The sequence below is a fragment of the Ambystoma mexicanum genome, chromosome 6q (assembly GCF_040938575.1).
Source record: "Ambystoma mexicanum isolate Mex_15411 chromosome 6q, UKY_AmexF1_1, whole genome shotgun sequence".
Taxonomy (NCBI): Eukaryota; Metazoa; Chordata; class Amphibia; order Caudata; family Ambystomatidae; genus Ambystoma; species Ambystoma mexicanum.
In genome coordinates, this window is record NC_090937.1 from 1,263,545,096 (window position 1) to 1,263,565,824 (window position 20,729).

Consider the following 20,729-nt stretch of genomic DNA (forward strand, 5'->3'; position numbering starts at 1 on the left):
CCCGGACCAGGCTATCGGTCCTGTGCTCAGAGCAAGCATGTGCGCCAATATGTGTGTTACATTTGGGGTAGGGACAACTTACCACCCAGGAACCTACTGTAATGCGTCAGAAGCGGCTGTAACATTTTGGTTAGCTGTGCTGCTTGACGCCTCTGGACCCCTGATGGGTCCTTTCTTCTAGCTTTTTCATCTCAACACTGGCATGACTGTTGAAGCGACAGCAGCACAGCGTTTCAGCGTCTACGGTGTTTGTGCCTTGGTGTTCTTCAAAACCGTAACACTGTGGTGTTCGTGCCCATATACACTGATCTGGTGAGCTTATGTTGGTGTACTTGTCCGCGGCATCTCGCTGCTTGGCTTTCACGCCGCTGGTGTCAGTGGTTAGTAGCATTCTCCCTTCTGCATTTTCTTCTGACATCTTTGTGTCTTGTTTCTTGAGGTGGGAAGCCAGCACCTGTTAGAGTGCTACAGTTGCAGCAGAGTGCCATCTCAGTAATAACATGTGTTGTACCTTTGGCATGTTTGTAAGCCCAATTCATGGCTTAGGAGTTTGGGATTTTTGGCCGAATTGCTGGAACTGGGCCTTTCATTCAGCCTTATTGTCACTGAAATTATTGTGCGTGTGTATGCACTTTGTAGGAGGGTCATACCTTTTTCCTGGGAAACTTGCGCGAAATTCTATTTTAAGTGAAAGTCTGACATGTTGCCTTTCGCAGTGTACTAGCAAAAAGTAAATATTCTCTGAACGGGTTCTGTAGACAGACATGACAACACTCAATTGTTGAAAATCAGTGATCCGGTAGGTCGCTGTTCTGATTCACTTATCGCTTGATGTGCTTTGCACTCTGAAGTAAACTGCACTGAGAATGGGCTGACATAGCCCAGAGCAGACGTTGTGGGTATGCGAGATTTGGTGTGCAGCTACATACTGCGACCTTCTGTGCTCTCTCCCCACCTGTCGCTTCACCCTGGCATGGTTAGTTTGTTGTGGTGCTTTGTGGTGCAAATATCTCAGAAACCGTGTGTCCTAGGGCCTTAAAACGTGGTTTTCCATAGGGACCTTGAGTTCTGTTCCTTGTGTTGAAATCTGGCAAAAGGGGTGGGATGTCCAAATGTCATATAGCCAGTATTGTCCAGAGGGTCCTAACAGATAACTATGCAAAATCTGGTGCAGATTGGTGAAACAGTTTGGAATTGTATAAGGAACAACGCTTTGGCACAAACACAGCCACCCACATATTTTCACTTGTATAAATATAGATTATGGCTGTTAAACGAGCAAAGGCTTCTAAAAAGACACCTATTCTTCCAGTTGAACTCCTCTCCCGATCTGCTTGCCCCTTATCTACGGATCCAGTTGAATCATCTTCCTTACCCACTCGCTCTGCTAATTTTGGTTTGAGGAGAACAAAAGAATCTATTAGACATGGCCCAATATATGGGACGCCTGAGCCTACACTTGTAGAGCAGGGCATTATGGCCGTCTCTCTAACACCTAACAGGAATCGGCTGACTGAAGTCCTGGCACTTAATGTGTGTAGGAGACAGAGGCTTCAGGATAGGAGAATGTAGACACAATGTCCCAGGCTGGGATTCTGACACTCAAGTGCAAATTTGGAACAAGAAATGCCTGTTTGTCAGGAAAATAATGAGGAACACCCAGCGGTTGCTACTACTGAGATTCAACTGGGAAGTACCAGTGATCCAGTGCTGTCTTCTTCTCTGGCCACACAATCTTTTGGGGAAAGGGTGGAGGAGGGTATTCAAGAGCCACCAACACACCCCTCTTACCAGCCTCTGTTGGGGTCTTGGGGAATCTCTTATTAGTCTACATTTCTGAAAGAGCATATCACCCACGCACAATGGCTGCGAGTGAAGACTAACATAACCCATGAGCTTTATCAGTGAAATAACTGGTCTGATTTTGCACATGGGTGGACTCACTGGATACGTGTATATTACAATACCATCTGGAAAAGAAGGACAACTTCTGTCAAATGGACCAAAACCCAGAAAGAGTGGACAAATCTTCGCAAACTTTGCAGATAGGAGCTGGGTGTCAGAGTTTTGAAGATTTTTCCGATCCACATGCAGTGTTAGTATCTTCACCATTGAGACTGCAGAGTCATCACAAGCTTTTATTTATTTATTTTATTGATTGTAAGACGAAATGTGTTGCCACTCAAAGTTGGAGGTTGAGTAAAGCTCAGATGCCTGTGGTAAGGGATAATAAGATCATAAGAGGACTCTTTATGGATCAAAGACATTTCATCATCACCAAAATAGAGAGGCCAGTAGGGAAAGAGCCCAGGGAGGCCCTCCATAATAAAGTACTTGCATGGCTTTGCCAGAGAACAGGGTAGGGGGTTATTAGAACTTCTGACCTAAAGGCCCTACGTAGGTTTGAGCTGGATGACCAGTGCTTCCAGAAGAATAGTGGCTTTGTCCTTGTGGGATGCGGGTCTAGTAACCTGCCACTATCTTTTAGTCTGTGCCAATCCTTGTAAAAGGGCGTTGTCCTTGAGACTGGTTGCTTGATTTGAAGGAGGACTGATGAGCTTTTTTCGAATGTCTGTATTCTTTTTAGAATTAATTGTGCATTTTTGTTGCTTTCTTTCCCGATTGTTGACTTGTTTATATTCTGGTTATTTTGGACTATGTTTGTTTGTTGTGTGTTAGTGCGCTAAGGCTTTTGGGAATATAGCGCTTTATAAAAATTTAAATTAATAAATAATTCCCTTAACACCTCCCCTGAGCCCCTTCCTCGTTCCTCCCATTGTGAAAAATGAAACATCCTAATGGAAACCTTTACTGTCCTTCCCCCCCACTTATGAACACCCTCTGCCATGCTTTACCTCCTCATGTCATAGCAGATTGGCCATGGCAACTCCATTCTCCCTTCATAGAGCATTCAGCAAATAATAAGAGTAAATAAAACCAAGCAAAATGCAACCAGATTCTTAATCTCTCGCCTGGATTCCATGCAACTCCAGCTAGTCTCCTATCATTATTGTGGGACCTCTTTCCTCTCCTGCAGTGTTCCCTGCACTAGCCATGCATACGAGGGTCCCTTCTTCCTCTCTTGCCTTTCCTCCTCTGATTCCCTTCAAGACTCTACCAACTTCTCACTCAGGCACCTGGTCTATTGTGACAGTTAAGAGGGTACCTCTTCCGGCACACATGCTCTCTCTGTTTTCAATGGAACTGCCTTAACTCGCGGTCTTTCCTCCAGTCACACCAGGACTTTCAATCTTCCTTCTCACTCCTCTTTCTAGTGCTTCCTTCAGAGGGCAGTTGCTATTGTTCTTGTCACTTTGCCACAGCCCAGGCACAATCTGCCAGCCATACGTTCTGATTTTCTCCTTGGCAACAGGGAATGTGCTCTACTGCATCTTTCTCTGAGCCCCGGGCTATGAGATCAAGCCTCCCTCACATCAGGATTAATATTTGCTCTGAGGTGACATGTGGGCCCCAAGTGACACAAGCCCTTTCCTCCTCAGTTGCAGGGCGATTGGGAGCCCTCTTACTACATCTTCACCAACCTCTTAGAGGGGTACTCTTGTTCCGCAATAACACCATAACGCCAAGAGGATGAGGCTTTATGGAGCACCAAGCAATGCAGCCCTCTTGTTCCGTGCCCTCTAGTGTTGTCCACAAGAACTACTTTACACATGAGCTAGTGCCAAGCACCTGCAGGCTCCAAGGAGTGCCCTCCTCTTTTCATGTCAAATAGTGACTAGCTTTGACACCTCCAGCTTTTCGCATCAACAGTGACTTCTTAAGGAATTGGTTTTTCTCTTCCTTGCAGTGCTTTTCCACTAGGTCAGAGGAGTGTTTGTGGTCACAAGACCAGCTCTGCCTCCCCCAGGTTTTGACACCAAATGAGTGGTCTCAGAGATGTTGTCCTGGTTCTTTGACCAGCTCGGCTTCCTCCATCCCACCGGCCAATCTCATGACCATCCTGCTCTTCCTTATATCCAGACTTCCTTTAGTGTCCAGATCACTGGCGTCACCAGCTGAGGACGAAGGCAAGGATATTGCCTGTTTGCGCCTGTTAGGGCCTGGACAGCGTGAAGGGTCAGAGCCCATGCCTCTCCAACATCAGGCAGACATTACATTGTCTCCTACAGCATCACTTGATTCCCATACTCACCAGGACACACGCTCACAAACGATTGCCATACCAATGTGCCTCATGTCCTCTTAACATCATTCACATACCCCTTCATTAACACACACACACACACACACACCAACTCCACCACACACTTCCCTTGCAACCTAAAAGTCATCAATGTGCACTCAGTCATATGCCACACTGTCAACATCGCCAACCTCATCACCACACATGAACTCATTTCTATCATGGAGGCTTGGCTGTCCTCCACTTATAACCACGTCATTGCTGCCCTCATCCCACATAGGAACTCTATCCAAAGTTTTGACTGCACATGAATGCAGATGGAGGCTTGGCAGTTTTCCACCATTCAGAATGGGTCTGTAACATCCTCAGCCAAACAGCCATTAACATCTAAGAGCTTCTCTTATTCCACTACCGCATAAACAGACTGCCACATTCCAGCTACTCTACCACCCCACTCAAAGGTGTGGGTCATCTCTTAATGACATTTAAAACCGCATCACCTCTGCATTAATTGCATACTCAATAATCATCTTCTGTGGCAATTTTAATCTGCAAGGTACCCAAGCCAACAGAAGCACCACCAACACTCTCTTCCAGCCGATGCATTCCCGGACATAAAACAGCACATCCTAAATATCACCCACATCCGAGGAAACGTACTTGACTTTGTCTTCTCAGCAACTCACTTAATACAAAGTCTTAACCCTATCCCACTTTAATGGGCACACAACGTTGCATGCCCATCCACCTTGCATTTACTCTTCCGTCCAACAAGGACATGGCAAGCCCACCATGTCATTGAGTCCTTCCTTTAAGGATTTCTCCTCAGAAGCCTCGGAAGCGCTAGTACACAAACTAGAACTCCCACCAACTTCAGCACCCCAACCTTGACAATCTCTTATCAATTCTCAACCAAACCATTATGGAATGGGTTGGAACACATATCTCCTTGAAAGAATGTTGCGTCAGGATTAAATCCTCAGTCCTCTGGTACACAAAGAAATAATCAACAATAAGCACACCATCCAGTTACTCGGAATACGCTGTTATAAATTGTAGAGGAACACAGACCTCCTCGTCCTCAAGCCCTCTTGCAGTGCACTCTGCTCTCTCATCATTGAAGCCAAAACAATATATTACTCATCACCCATCTCTGCAGGTGCCAGGTCTGTTCAGGGCATTATAAAATGACTCAAACCTGCTGCATGAGTCCCTGAATCTACTTAAAAATGCAATGATGTTAACTTTTATCAGCAAGACAGATAACATACGACAACAGATCAATACCGCAAAATTGGTGGTACCCCTGTTCTCGAGCCCACAGAGCATAACACAAAACTGGACTGTCGTTACTCCCCTCACCCTTTAGGATCTTGCCTTCTTCCTTGCATCACTTAAGTAAACCATATACTAAGATCAGCCCCTCCCCACTGCCGTCCTAAGGTAGATCAAGGGGACTGTCCATCTTCCTCGAAATAATAAATTCTTCTCTCAGAATAGCATTTTGGCAAGCACCCTAAAACAGGACTACTTTGCCCTCTCCTCAAAAGGCCCACCTTGGACCAAGGCCTTCTTGCAAACTAACAAAGTGATAACTACCCTCCAATTCATTGGAAGAATCATTGAGAAGGCAGTTGCCAATTAACAAACTATGCAATTCCCAGTCTGGGTTGCGATCAAAATATAGCAATGAAACAGCCACCATCCAGGTCATGGATGATACTTTTAAATTACGGATTAAAGCAACTAATTTTCCCGGGTCCTCCTTGACCTCTCTGCCATGTTTGACACAGTCGACCACCTCCCTCTGATTAGTCTACTTATGAAATGAGTGGGCTTTTAGGGCACAGTTCTCAAATGGTTGACATCTTACAGACACCAATACATCCAGATAGACAACTTCAGATAAGACCACAGTCTGGTAGGTAGCATGCAGTGTTCCACAAGGCTCCAATTCTCCACAGTAATCTTTCATCTATGCATGGAGCTGTTGGTAGCCCTTCTCAGTGACTCTGACATCACACTCTAACAATACATGGACTAATCGCAATTACACCTAAAAGTCAGTGGTATCTGGAACATCTCATATCTCAGGAATTACCTCGCCTCCATCCAAGTCTGGATGAAATGCCTGAAGCTCAATCCGACAAAGACAAATATCATCCTACTCAGGAGCCCATTTAAGCAGGATGCCATTCAAGGGTGGTAAATGGAATGCACACCTCATTTGACCCTGACTACCTAATCATATGGGTTCACCATAGACAACACTTGTCACCTTCAGACAACATTTCAATAACAAAGAATACCAACTGCCTACTACCAGCTAAACCACCTTTTGAAGATAAAACCCTTCTTTGACCGGAGGACTTCAGAACCACAACCGAGGTCCTCATAATCTCCCACATAGATGGTGAAATACCCTCCTCACCAGCGTTCTGGCAATGCACCTGGCCTCAACATGCTGCAACACACTGATTTATTTTATGGAGAACATTTCAAAACCACAAACCTTACCACAAAGATGAAATCAACACATAGCAACAAACACAAAAATTACATAATATCCATAAAACCCTAATATCTGCAAGACATAAAATTCAATCAATCATTCAATGATAACTTTATTTTGGCAAATTTGCCATAAAGGGAAACATATTATCAAATACAGTTGCAATATAGGAATGTTACGCTCACCTGGTCTCTGCGGAGGCGTTAGGGCACGGTTGCAGCCCTCCTGAGGGTGAGGTTGCTCGGGTCCGACTTCGCCCTCTGTGCTTATGTGGTGACTGGTGATAATAGGTGATGCTGCTCGGGACTGCTCCTGCATTGTGAATAGGGGGCATGAGTATGCCAGCTTGTGCGCCTGATCCCCTTCCAGACCCCTTCTCCCAAACCGTGGTACCCGTGGGATGTGCTGTCCCTGGAAAGATCACCTGTTGATTAGTTTTGGCAAGCACTCCGTCCTGCTGCTTCTGGTAGGGCGCTTGTATGATCTGGACCGAGTTCCTTCACTGGTCCCTTGCACGTGGTAGTCCAGTCCTGCTGCGACTAAGCCACTATACTTCAGTTAAGTGTTCCTGTTTGCCTTTGTCTTTCCTCGTCTGTTTTTTTTGTATTGTAAAGTTTGTTGTCTTGTATTGCTGTGCGTTGCACTTTTGATGTTAGCTCTTTTGCTTTCTTCCCTTGCAGGTGATGTTGCCGGCCCGGCAGAAGCTGCGGAGCTCGAGGCGGCAGCCAGAGGGAATGAGGAACGAAGCTGCAGCGGTACAGTAGCTATTAGTAGTTGTTAACTAGGGGGCGCGTGGGGTTCAATTGCGGCGCGGCCCTAGGACAGATGTTCTAACCTTGTCTTTCTTCTTCTTCACAGGGTCCGAGTTCGTGGATGCCGAGTGCGGTGCTGCGGCGTCGGGATCAAGATCACTGGATGTCAGGAGATGAGTCTGCAGATGAAGCGATTAAGCACCTGTTTCCTGGAGGTGAGTATGCAGGAGAACACCTGGTTTCAAAGGTAAGTAAATTGGTCCAAGCGGCAGTGAGCGCCACGTTGCACGCGAGTGCACAGTAACGCGAAGCACCGGCCTTAAGGATGGAGCAGTTTATATAGCTGAGCTTCTGAAGCCACGCCCACCAGGTTCAGCCTGCCTGCCACACTTGATGAGTCAGCAAATGAAGACTAGGCCTAGGGAGCCACACCAGATGAGTCAGCACATGAGGATGTTCTCTGGAATAAAGGCTTTCAGCTCCTGGAAAGTTCTTGTCAAATAAAAGCACTCCTGCACTGAAATAAAGTAAAAGCACTTCTGCACTGAAATAAAGTGTTCTCTATATGAGCCTGGTGTCAAAGGCGCCAGGACTGAGTCCAGCCAGGGCCCCTGTGTTTATGGGTCCCAAAGGGACATAAGTGAGTCAAATGACCCATTGCCCCCATCACTAGATGGTGTGTTTTTTGTGTTCTGGGGCCTGTGGCCATGACAAGAAATGTACAGATAACATACACTATCAAAAATCTATTTCCTAATCCAAAATTGCATTTACCTATGTTGCCTTTGGAATACCAATTCCCACCACTACTTTATAATATTCTTTATTCTATTACATTTTAGGTTTGCCAACACCCATCAATCACATACAAATTTGCTGGAATATCAGCACAAGTCAGATTGGAGCTGCAATGCGACCCCCTGGCTTCCAACATGCAAACATAGGAATATGCGACTTGGTACAGCTAAGCATCACTGTCTCCCATCAACCGCACCCCCCCCCCCACACTCCCTACATCAGGAATAGGCGCATGGGCTCAAGAGCCACCGCCTCTTACAATGTGCTCGCCCCACGATACCTGTGCTTAAAACGGTATCACAAATATGTGCACACCCCGCATCTCCAAAACAATCATAAAGTAAGGGATGTGCGCACTAGCCACTGAGGAGCGCCCCCCCCCCCCAAGCTACCCGCATATTGACGGAAGCCCATGCCCCACATAGCTACCTGCGCAGCTACTCGTCCAAAAGCATATGTGCGAGTACAGCAACACTCGCATTCCAGAACAAGCTCCACAACCTTATTAGTAGAGACAGCAAATGGGTTGTCGGCATCCACTCTACACATACCCACATAGCGCTGGGTACCGATCTAGTGGCTTCCTCACTCATATTGGCACCCACTGCTCAATTCAAGACCATCACAGCCAAGGATGCCCCAGGCACTACTGTTGCCATAAGAAACTATGAACATGATGCCCCTGCAAACGATAAAGCCATTTAGATCTCTGAGTCTGCTGCCAACAAATCTACTCCTGTCACAGGTACCCTGGTGCCTGCGGCCCCTGTATATATGGATGTCACATGAACACTGAACCCTGCTGCCCCCGCAATCCCTCACGTACCATGGAGCCTATGGCCCTTGCAATTGCTGTTGCCTCATGCACCTCGGAACCTGCAACCCTTGCAATTATTAATGCCACATGTCTTTTAGAGCCTGTAGCCCCTCTAAATTGCGATGCCACATGTATTCTGAAGCCTGTTGCCCATGGAATCTGTAATGCCTCATGTACCCTAGAGCCTGTAGCCCCTGTGATTTCTGATGCCCCATTTCTCCTAGAGCCTTCAGCCCCTGTGATATTTGATGCCACATGTATCCTAGAGCCTGTAGCCACTGTCATTTTCTCTGCCACGTGTACTTTGGAGCCTGCAGCCCCTGTAATTATTGATGCCTCCTGTATCCTAGAGCCTATAGCCCTGTAATTTTTGATACCACATGTATCCTAGAGCCTGTAGCCCCTGTAATCTTTGATGCCACAGGTACTTTGGAGCCTATAGCCCCTGTAATTATTGATGCCTCTTGTATCCTAGAGCCGACAGCTCCTGTAATCTTTGATGCCCCAGGTATGTTGGAGACTGCAGCCCCTGTAATGATTGATGCCTCAAGTATCCTAGAGCCTGTAGCCCCTGTAATCTTTGATGCCACATGTACTTTGTAGCCTACAGCCCCTGTAATTATTGATGCCTCATTTATCCTAGAGCCTGTAGCCCCTGGATGTTTTAAAGCCACAAGTATTCAGGAGCCTGTTGCCCCGGTAACCTCTGATGCTTCAATCACCTTGGAGCCTGCAATCCCTGTAATTAGCGACGCCTCACTCTTTGTGGTACTGAGTGCCTATGTAACTGCTAACGCCACCTGTACCGGGGAGCCTACTACTTCAACAACTGTTGGCATTTATGTCGCAGCTGACGCGACCAGTGACACCAATTTGACTAAAACTCACTCATCTGGCAAGATTACTCGCACCAGCGGTGAGCACTGTTATGCCATTACAGACGCAACTACAACGCACCTTAAGGGAGCCTTCAGTATCGCTAGATCCCTCTTAGCCCACGCCCTTGATATATCTGACCTTGTCACCTCTAATAACCTCGACTTAATAGCCATCACAGAAACAGGACTACATGCAGCTTGCTGGACATTCCCTCTCGCTTGCCATCGTGGATAACTACACCATCCTTAGGAAAGACAGAACGGTCACCAGAGGAGGCTGGAGTCTATCATAGCCAAAAATCAGCTGGCTATCTAGAAATCTCCAACCAACCCAACCATTCCAGTCAGGAGAACTTCTCTCAGTCAAAATGTCCCTCTGCAACACTGCCACCCTAAATATCGACTTGATCTGTAGCCCTCCTGGCCCCATGCAACCCTTTGAGGAAGACATTGCACATCTCCTCTCCAGTGATAACAAGCCTACCTCCAGAATCATTTTCCTGGGTGATGTAAATTTAGGCTTAAATGACCCTAATGATGACGGCGCGCTTGTCCTAGCCAACTCCATTAAAGCCCTGGGCTTCACCCAACGTATCACACGTCCCACTCATGACAAAGGTCGCACTCTAGACTGGTTGGCAGATTCTAACTGCAACACCAAAATCATAGCTGATGCCCCGTGGCCCTGGTCTGACCACAAGGTTATCTTATTTTCTATTCACAAGAATAGTCTAACTTGTGTTACACCTCAACCTGCACCAGCTCCCGCTCAAGAAATGTCAGAAATATCACCCCAGCCAACATGCTCCCATTGCTGAAACCCTTAACCGACTAACCACACTCAACCAATGATCCTAGTTCCATGGTAGAACTTTTATAACCAAACCCTCCTACTCGCCATCAACAATGTAGCTTCTTTGAGTTAACGTAAACCTAAACCAATAGCTCACCTGAACTCCTGGTACACCCCAAATCTCAAAGCACTAGGCTCTACAAAGCGTGCAGCCGAGTCTTCTTGGAAAAGCCTCCTTTAGTTTCCAATAAAGACCACTTCACCTCACTATCCAAAACCTACAAACATGCTATTCTCCATGTAAAAAGCTTGACTTACAATAAGCGAATAGAAAAGGCTAGCTCAGGTACGAGAGATCTCTTCGCTATTTTACGAGAACTCCAATCACCAGAATGGCCAAAACAAATAGCTGTTATAGATGACCTCCAATCACTCCCCCTAACACCCTCCCACAGATAGCTGCCTTAAAGACATCACCTGGTGCTCTAACATTCAAAAGGCATTTTTGGACACAATCTCTTTACTCCAAACGAAAATTGTAGCAAAAAAAAAACAAATTGGTACTAACTGAGGCCCCACCCCCTCTCTCCATGCACCTATTTGAGTTCACCCCAGTCAAGGAAGTCACAAATATCATCAAAGGCCTGAAGCCATCCAGATGCCAAAGATATATCTGTCCAGCTTTGCTCATAAAAGACTGCACAGCAGAGCTCTCCCCTTTAATCACCTCACTTATCAACAACTCCTTCTCCTCTGGCTATATACCAACTAATCTAAAAGATGCATGGGTCCTCCCCCTCCTCAAGAAGCTCACACTAGACCCTAATACCCCACCAACTACCACCCTATCACAACAGTACCCATCCTACTAAAAATACTAGACAGTGCTGCATATCTGCAAATTCAAAAATACCTTGAAACCAACAGGTTTCAGCCCAGGCCACAGAACGGAATCAGCACTCCTAGACTTAAAAACCCAAATGGAAAAGCTCAAAGACAATGGCAATCTTGACATCCTCCTCTTGCCTGACCTCTCTGCGGCCTTTGACCTGATGGACCATCAAATCCTTTGTCAACACCTATCCTCAGCAGCCTACATTTCCACGAAAGCGATAGCCTGGTTTTAGACCTTCCTAGCTAACGGAACAATGAGGGTTTTTTCCACCTCTGCAGCTGCCCCACCTGTCCCAGTCACATGCAGAGTTCCCCAAGGCTCCTGTGTATCCACAACGCTTTATAACATATTTACTAAACCTCTGTTCGACCTGCTCGATGATCTGGGTGTTCTCTACAGATCCTCCTTCCCATTTCAGGCAACTACAACACCGACTCCAACACTCTAAGTAAAATCTATCAAACCATCCAGGCGTGGATGGCTCAACATGCGGTATGCCTAAATGATGAGAAAACGGAGCTGCTCCACATAGGATCACAAACTTGTTTAAATAAACTTATCGAAGACTATAAATCCTTCATCATTGATGGTAACATTATTCTAATCTCAAAAGAAGTAAACACGCTGGGAGTTTACCTGGACTCCTCGCTTACCCTAACAAGACATCTAAACGCCATTGCCTCGTCAGCATACACTTCAAAACTCATCAACACCTGTAGGCCTTTCTTGACCCCTTAAAGTTGCATTACGATTGTCATATCCCTCATTCTCTCCAGGGTAGACTACTGCAGTGCCCTCTTCGTAGGCTGAACCACTTGGAACATTAAAAAAACTACAGATCATACAAAATAACGCACTAAGAGCAGCTTTAAACCATGCAAAAAAATAGCATATTTCTCCTGCAAGGCAGAAGGCCTACTGGCTACCTGTTCGCAAACACATCTTGTTCAAAACACTTTCATGAACGCACAAATGCTTGTCAAACACGGCCCCAGATACTTATCTAGAAAATTCTCTAAATCACCATCCAACAGACCCACCCGGCCCACCCACTCGCAATTCCTAGTCTTTAAAACTCTAACTCTTTGAAGCTACCATGCCCCTCCAAGTCTGTAAAACTCTCATGTGTTATGTATCATTAAGTATTATTATTGTCTATCTGTATCTTGCTTTTACTGTTGCCAGCATCCATTTGCCCTTGGGGTCGGTGCGCTCTTCAAATGGCAAAATAAATAAATAAATAGATTCATAATTGATCATTTAAAATTTAATTGATTGAAAAAGTGTTTTGATCTGTAAAATTCCCAAGTATTAAAACTTTAATAAAAAAAAGTAATAAGACACATATTACTAACAAAAGGAACATCATTCACTTGCTACACTGATTTATCAATTTACTGTGATGGAGAGGTCTTGTTGGAGGAGCATGATGGCAGGAGCCCGCAGAGGATGTCACTCCTGTCTTTGTTGGGGGGAGTTGTTATGTCAGCTCCTCAAAGAGAGACATTGGGTATGGTGGATCATGGCTGTTCACTGAGGTGGACCAGTCATCAAGTTTCTTGACTTTAGAGGAGAAAAGCGTAAGTCTTTGAAGGGCCGTATAGGTAATGCCAAATCAAGCCTGGCAGGTTACTCTAACCAGAAAAGCACTAGTGATGTTAGATCTAAGAGGGGCCACTGGTTTCGAAGGATGGATTTAAGGGGTTTCTCCTGAGGAGTAAGCTTCCAGAGGGTAATGCTGTTTGGTCTTTTATTTAGAGAGAATCCTTAAGGTTAAAACTGCACCTCCACTGAACAGAAGTTTGGTAATGGCCTTGTTATATGAAATTCCAAAGCTTAGACTGGTAATTTCTGGTGACAATTGCCAGATGGAATTTGCAAGGGATGACTCGACTGATTTAGTTAATCCTTTTTTTAATTGCTGCCCAGTGCGTAATGCTCTTGTGGAAGAAGCACATATGTTCATGCAGTTAGGCTTTGATGTGTTTGAAAATCTGGGTAAGGAGGCTAGGAATGATTCTGGGGGCTTTACTAACTATAGGGATCCACTTAGAATCAGTAGCCCTAACACTCAGGATGTGGTTTGTATTGCCAACCACAAGAGCGACGAACGGCCAGAGTGTATGAACTGCTTACATGCTCAGGGTCCATCGTTTTGGGAGACTTTAACAGTAAATGTCTAGACCGGGGTGGTATGTGAATAATCAACATCTGAAAACACATGCGTTTATGCAAGGGCGTGAGCAGTGTATTTTGACCAGTTCCTAAATGGGTCTATACAGGGCGATGTACCTCATAACTACACCCGACGGTATGGTGACCTAAGATCCACTTTGGACTTTATCTTTGTTTCTGGGGAGGCTTCTGGAAGATGTTTATCCTTGACAGTAACCACGCAGTGTAAATAGTGTTCATGGTATATGTGAAGTCAGGAATGAGACGCAGACACCAACGACGCATGGTGTTTGCCATAAACCTGTAACGCTCACCTGATTCCCACGGAGGCGCTGACCCAAACTGGACTGCTACAGTTGCTTCTGTGACTATGATGAGGCGTAGAACTCGGAAGACGCTCTGGGCAGGACCGCCGAATATTGACTGTCTGGCTTGTAAGGTGAGTTTTCTGCAGGTGGAAGAAAAAGAGGTAATTACAAGCTGGTTGGATAAGTTCTCCCACCAATCTTCTGCTTTTCCCACTTCTTGGTTCTCGACTGGTCTCCACGAACTCTCACCTTTGGTTTAGTAAAGCCGAGCTCTCCATCCTGCTTCTGGTGCAGGGGTGCGTGGAATCCAGTTACGTCACTGGATGATTTCAGTGTTTAGGCTCAGTGTCCTTTTGTGGCTTGTAATAGTCCTTCAGGTGCCGAGGAGCTGTTGGCGACACCACCACTGCTGTGCAAGAAGAGGCTTGTGAGTATAGAAGATCTGAGGCCGCTTCTGAAGGAGCACCCTTTTATAATGTCCTTTTCTGTCTTTCAGGTGCCGAGATGCTGTGGGTGATGCCGCCGCTGTTGCACGTGCGGTGGCAAGTAAGTATAACTGAATTGTGGCCGTTTCCAAATGGGCGCCTCTGATAATGTCTTTTCCTTCCTTTCAGGTGCCGAAATGCTGAGGGCGATGCTGCCACTGCTGCGCGTGAAGAAGCGCGTAAGTATAACTGAGTTGCGAACCCTTCGGCTCGGACACCACTAACAATGTCTTTTGTCTTCCAGCTGCTGGGATGCTGCCGAAGCGAAGGCCGCGGTGAATTCCGGTGTGATCACGGATGGATAAGGTAAGCGAGCGCAGCTGCGAGCGTGTTGCCCGTTTTCTAACCTTATGTCTTTATTTGCAGGTTGTCGGAGACTGGACTCTTGTGGCTGAATTCTGGTGAGTAGATGTTCCTGTGCCTTTTCTTCATCCACAGGTTGCTGCTCGAGAAGCTGAGGGTGTGTCTGGACCTGGAATGCAGGAGCCGACTCGGTGAGCGTCCTGCTGCTGTTGCAGAATAACGCGAAGCACGTGAATTCTATCGGACGTGGTTTAAATAGTGGAGAAGTGCTTTGGTAAGTATTCTTCCTCCAGCCTCACCCAGGTAAGAAAAGAGTTCCAGTGTCAGAGGATTAGCATCAGCCCCACCCAGGTAAGAAAAGAGTTCCTGTAACAGAGGATTGGTCCCTCCCAGCCAGTGGCTGGGACTTCACCCAGCTTGGATTGTTCTAGGTGAGTATGCAGCATGGTCTGCCACAGGTAAGTCCACCCAATCACTACTGCAACCTTTAAGAATATGCGCTCGGCGCCTATGGCGCCGTGACTGTGGTTCCTTATGAGCCTGGCGCCAGAGGCGCCTGGACATGGTCCAAAGGGCCCCTGTAGGAGTCTGCTGGAACCGGGGGTGTGGATGATGAGCCTGCTCCCGGGGACGCTGGGCCAGTCTTGGCTCCTCGGGAGTAGCGCTCATGACAAAACCTTTATTAAATAATAAAGGGGTTCGAAAATGTCCCACTGTCCCTAAACTAGGAGGTATTTCCCTACCCCAACCAAAACAAAGGGCCTGTGGTGAGTCAAGATTTCCAAAGCAAAAAAATCCTGTGTCCGAAATCTTATCCTATTCCTCACACTCTAAAAGTAACTCTAAGGTGCTAAGGGTAATGTCTCTGATATGAAAAGTGTGCAAATGTTCACGTTCAACAAAAAGGCATAAGTCCAACAATAGTTCCAAATGAAGAATGTTCACAGTTCCAGGGAATGACTCCCTTCCCTTGGTTTCTCTCCACCAAAACAAAAGTTCAAAAGAATATGTTCTTTGTAGCTTAAGAGGGTACCTCCTCTCCTCTTGGTGTTGCAATTCTTTTTCAGGGGAAATGACTCCCTTCCCCAAGTTCTTTTCACATTCAACGTAATCCCAAAAATTCTCAGGGTTTGGAGCTTTCTTGGTATTCTCACACAAAACAGCACCTGGTATACTCCCCTGCCAGGTTAATTCATATAGTTCTTGGGCGCGGTTCCCAGACTTGCAAAAAACACCTTGTATACTCTCCTGCCAGGTTCCTTTCTGCAATCTCTGTAGTTCACTTCACCCACTTGGCTTTGCCTCGTATACTCTCCTGCCAGTTCTTTTAACATGTATTTAATTTTCGTCCTTTCTGCCACACTGTTTTCTCCACATGTACCTTCTAATGTGGCTATGGGTCTCAGTCCCTTTCTAATGGACTTCTTACCTTGTAATCAAATGTGGAAGGGCCCTGTTATTCTGCTCAGACTTCCTCCAGAACTCACACTGTGGGCCTCATTACGAGATGGGCGGTAGCCATGGTGCAATTAGCACCATGGCTGCCTCCCATACCGTGTCCGAATCCGATCTTGTTCAATGGGGACTTACCGGTACATTCCGACCCTGGCGGGACCGGTAAGTCCCCATTGAACAAACCATTCCTCATTCCCATTTGAGCCCCCATAGGGCTCAATGGGAATGGGGAGGGTGCTAATAACGGGGTCACGAATGGCAAGCCCGTTATTAGCGCACTGGTCCCCGAGCGGGACCTGTGGTCAGACCACACTTTCCTTACAGTTCCCGCTAAGGGACCTCGGAATTGGGCGGTAAGGGATTACCGGCACCGGTCTCCTTATCGGTGCCGGTAATCCCTTACCGCCCATCTCGTAATGACCCCCTTTGTCTCCTTCGGTACGCGGTAAACTCTTTAAAGTGCCCCGGTGGCAGTACTTCGACCTGCAAGCTTCTTTGAACGACATCCACTGGCCTGCCACAACTTGGCAAGACCATCTGCTTTGTCCGGCTGTTCCGACATGCGTCGGAAACAGTGAGTCTCCTGCACCGCCATCCACGGTACTCATGGTCTCTCTCCCAGGCTGTCTTCACCACAGCTGGATAAGAAGATGACATGTCGGGCCAATCGGTTTCTTCCAGCTACTAGACTGCTGGTGTTGGTTCTTATTAGGAGTAATCATCATTGCTCCTTGACCCTTGCCCCTTCCTCGTCTCAGTTTTTGTTTCTGTATTTGCTCTCTGATATTGAGTAGTACTGTCAGTAAAATTGTCAAGTTGTTGAAGGGGATGATGGCAGTATGCCACTAGGGCATAAGGAATGGAGGGAATATCCCTACAAGGGAAAGGAGGATACCATGCCCCAACTGATAATGTCATGTCATCCCCCATGTGTCGCTTCCCCCATGAAGTCCTCTTTCAAATAGCCGCCGCCAGGTTCAGGATCAGGTAGCGGCTGCCGTCCCCTGGCCACATGAGGAGAGGCTATCTCAGGGATAGGAGTGATGACATCATCAGATTCATCACATATATTGTGTGTAGAAATGCTATGTACACCAAAGGGAGGGACTATTACAGTGGAAGCTAAGACAAGCTGGGTGGAGACCCTGTATGGGCAGGGGGTTTAACAAGTGTATTGAGCGAGAACTTGACTCCTCCAACCCACGTTCCGAGAACCAGCAGTTTTTCATGAAATGTGTTCAGGATATTCTTGGGGGTATTTACAGGGGTAAAGATCTGGATAGTCTGGGTAATAATTCTTAAGTAAACACATGTTTGATCCCTTTGTTCAGGAGAAAAAGAAAGATCTCAGTGTGCTAAAAGGGGACTAGATGTGTAGAGTACAGATGGACGCAAAGAGGCAAGGCATCTAAATCTGGTGTTTGAGAATTGGCTTAAGAGCCATGTTCCATAGGGATTCCGAACAGATGCTTTATTCCTTGTGGAAAAAATACTAAGTGCTTTTTGGGTTTTGATGAAGGCACCCAGTGGTTCAGGCCTTTATTCAGGCTCAGCCGATTGAAGCAAGGGTCTGGATTGACCACTTTAACAAACTTTATGGAGGAGGGTGGTTCCAGCAGAATAATGGTATATAGTGAGGGCAAAGAATGTTGGGACTTACCATTAAGCCTTCAGATGCTCAGAGAGCTTATTAAAAACTGTAAACCATCACAAGCACCGGGCGGTTTGTCCAAAGCAACTTTTAAATCAAATCCGGAATTATGGGCGAGAGTCCTTTTGGGCCTTTTTCAGAATATTTTGGTGATACATTCCTTCCCGGTCACTTGGAGGCAAGCATTGATTGTGGTGATCTTTAAAAAGGGAGACTAAAGGAACCCGAAATACAATACCCCAATTTCCCTTTTGGACTCTACCAAGCTGTTTGGTTCACTGGTTCTAAAGGAGTTGCAAGCATGGGCAAGTGAGATGGACCTCTGTGATTGTTTGCAAGCCGGTTTCAAAAGAAAGTTGGGAACCTCATAGAACGGTTTAGCTTTACAACCTTTGGTGGCTAAAGTTACGCAGACAGGTCAACCTCTCTACTTAGCGTTTTTTGACCTGTCATAGGCTTTTGATAGTGTGCACAGACCAAAACTCTGGGAGATATTAGCTGTAAAGTGTTGCCCGCCTTGTTTATTGAACGTCTTGGTCACTTTCCAGTCCAATACCTCGATTAGAATTTGGTTGGATCAGCTGGAAAGTAGTAGGCAGTGGATTAAGACGCAGCGTGGGCTGTGACTAGGCTGCTTCTTGTCATAATTTGTTTTAAATTTTTATATTCACAACATGGCTATTGCATTTGATCACATTCATACTTATCCTCCAAGATTGGGTTCTGTACGCTTTCAATACGTGGCATATGCGCATGATTTATGGTTGTGATTTGGGTTCTTATACATATTTCTTAGCTATGGATCCAACAGTGAAAGAGGACAAACCAAACATTTTAATTATGAGATTGGTTCGGTCCAGAGGCTGAAAGTGCCCTAAGTTCCGCTTTCATCTAAATAAAAGACCAATTGAGATTGACAAGATTCGGTTTTACACACATAAGATACTTCCCAAGATAATGTATTGACTTGCCTGGCTGAGGTGGAATGGGACAAAAATTAATTACTCATTTGGTGGGGGCCCCTGGGCCTGCCGAGTTGCGTACCCATTTGTATTATACGCCATGAGTTGGGGATTTCTGTAAGCCTGCAGATCCTGGAAACCGATGCAATTGTATTCTAAAATACTGGAACCACCGGGTGCCTCAATAGTTGGGATGCTCCCAGTGGGCTGTGTGGCAAGGGGTGGAGCTTACAATGTAGAACCATTCTTTGTTCAGTGGACTCCTGTGAGAGGGAGTTTGTTAGCTTCTACCAGTAGAGTCAAGCAGAAAATGTGTGTGCTTGACTGGTTTGACAATAGACTGTGCATGATCCAGTATCTGCTTTATAATCACTTCCATATAGATCGATATAAATGCATTTAACATTGTACTGCCTTTTTAATGGAAGCACTCCTCTAGGGCATTTAGATTTCCGTATTTGAGATTTTTGATGACTTTATATGCGACCAGAGAAGTAATGAGGGCGTGGGAGAAGAAACTTAGAGGTGATCGATTGTGCTGACATTGCAAATTTGAAATTGAAACATTATGTCATTTGGTCACCTTTTGCTTAGCCTTGCAGCCTTTGAGTGGAAATGTTCATGAAATGTGTAGTGTCTGATGAATGTTTAATTACTTATTCTTTTTGGTTTTGGACTTTAAATTCACACAAAATGTCATTGAGCAGTGCAGTTTTAAAGATGTTAACAAAAGTACTTGTTTGAACACTAGTCTTATGTGTGAACACTGTTTATTGTTCATAGGAAATGAAGTTCTTTTGATTTTAGGAAACATTTTGATGCTTTACTGATTTTATTGATTTTTGGAAAAACCTTTTGATGATATACTTGTGTTGTGTTGATAAATGTGCATAAGGTTTCTTTAGTCACTATATGTGCAATTAAGAATAGTAATTTTAAAAGTATCTTCTTAAAACCTTATACCTAGGGCAAAACAATAATAAGTGTAACACAGTTTCTATCGCCTTCTCACAGTGTGGACATAAATCAGTCTCAATTGACCCCCAGATAATGTTGCTAATGTTGTATGTGTCGCTAATGGCAAACTTCCTGCTCTAAATGTAAAATATATTGAACGTGCTAAAATCATTGGCATAGAATTCTACTAATTCTTGTATCCTGTTTATTTATGGTTTTGTTTTGATGTTGGTTTAGAAATGATGTCATGAAATGATTATATGTTTACACTCATGAAAAATCGCCTTTAATATAAATGAGATTTTCAGAAGTGCTTAGAGAAAACATTATGAATTATAGAACATATATTTTGCTATTTATTGTTGTGATTTTTGAGTTAGCTTTAGGCAAAGTTATACATTATCATGGGTGGTCATTCATTTACCTATTGTTAATTGTTTTTCATAAGCATGGTGGCCATGAATGGGGTTTGAATGGTATTTTGTTTCTGGGATTCCATTTCGGTAGAGTAAAGTAAAGCATCCATTTAGTACACTTGTTTTGTGGGCAAGTGGGCTGGGCTATAGAAGGTCTGGGCAAAAGTGCAGACTTGTCTCATTTTTTTATTTTAAAAGTGGCAACCAATTTGTTGATATCCGGACTCACAAGTTATATGAGTTTCTAAGCTAGAACTTTTATACTATCTTAATATTGAGTAAAATAAATGGTGTTACTAGTTTTAGTCGTGCGTGTTTACACCATCAGGGTTTCCTGCCTGCCTTTCGACACAAGCATTGTTTTCCTGGTGGGGCACAGTAAAACTTAAAGCTCTACCTCTACCACATGATGGGATGGTAGTTCCAGT

General features: G+C 45.3%; 1 protein-coding gene across 1 annotated transcript in view; it reads left to right on the plus strand.

Moving 5' to 3' along the window:
- Positions 1 to 20,729, plus strand: part of LGI2 (leucine rich repeat LGI family member 2) — an 828,935-nt gene that overhangs the window by 127,496 nt on the left and 680,710 nt on the right. The gene's annotated exons all lie outside the window — the stretch shown is intronic.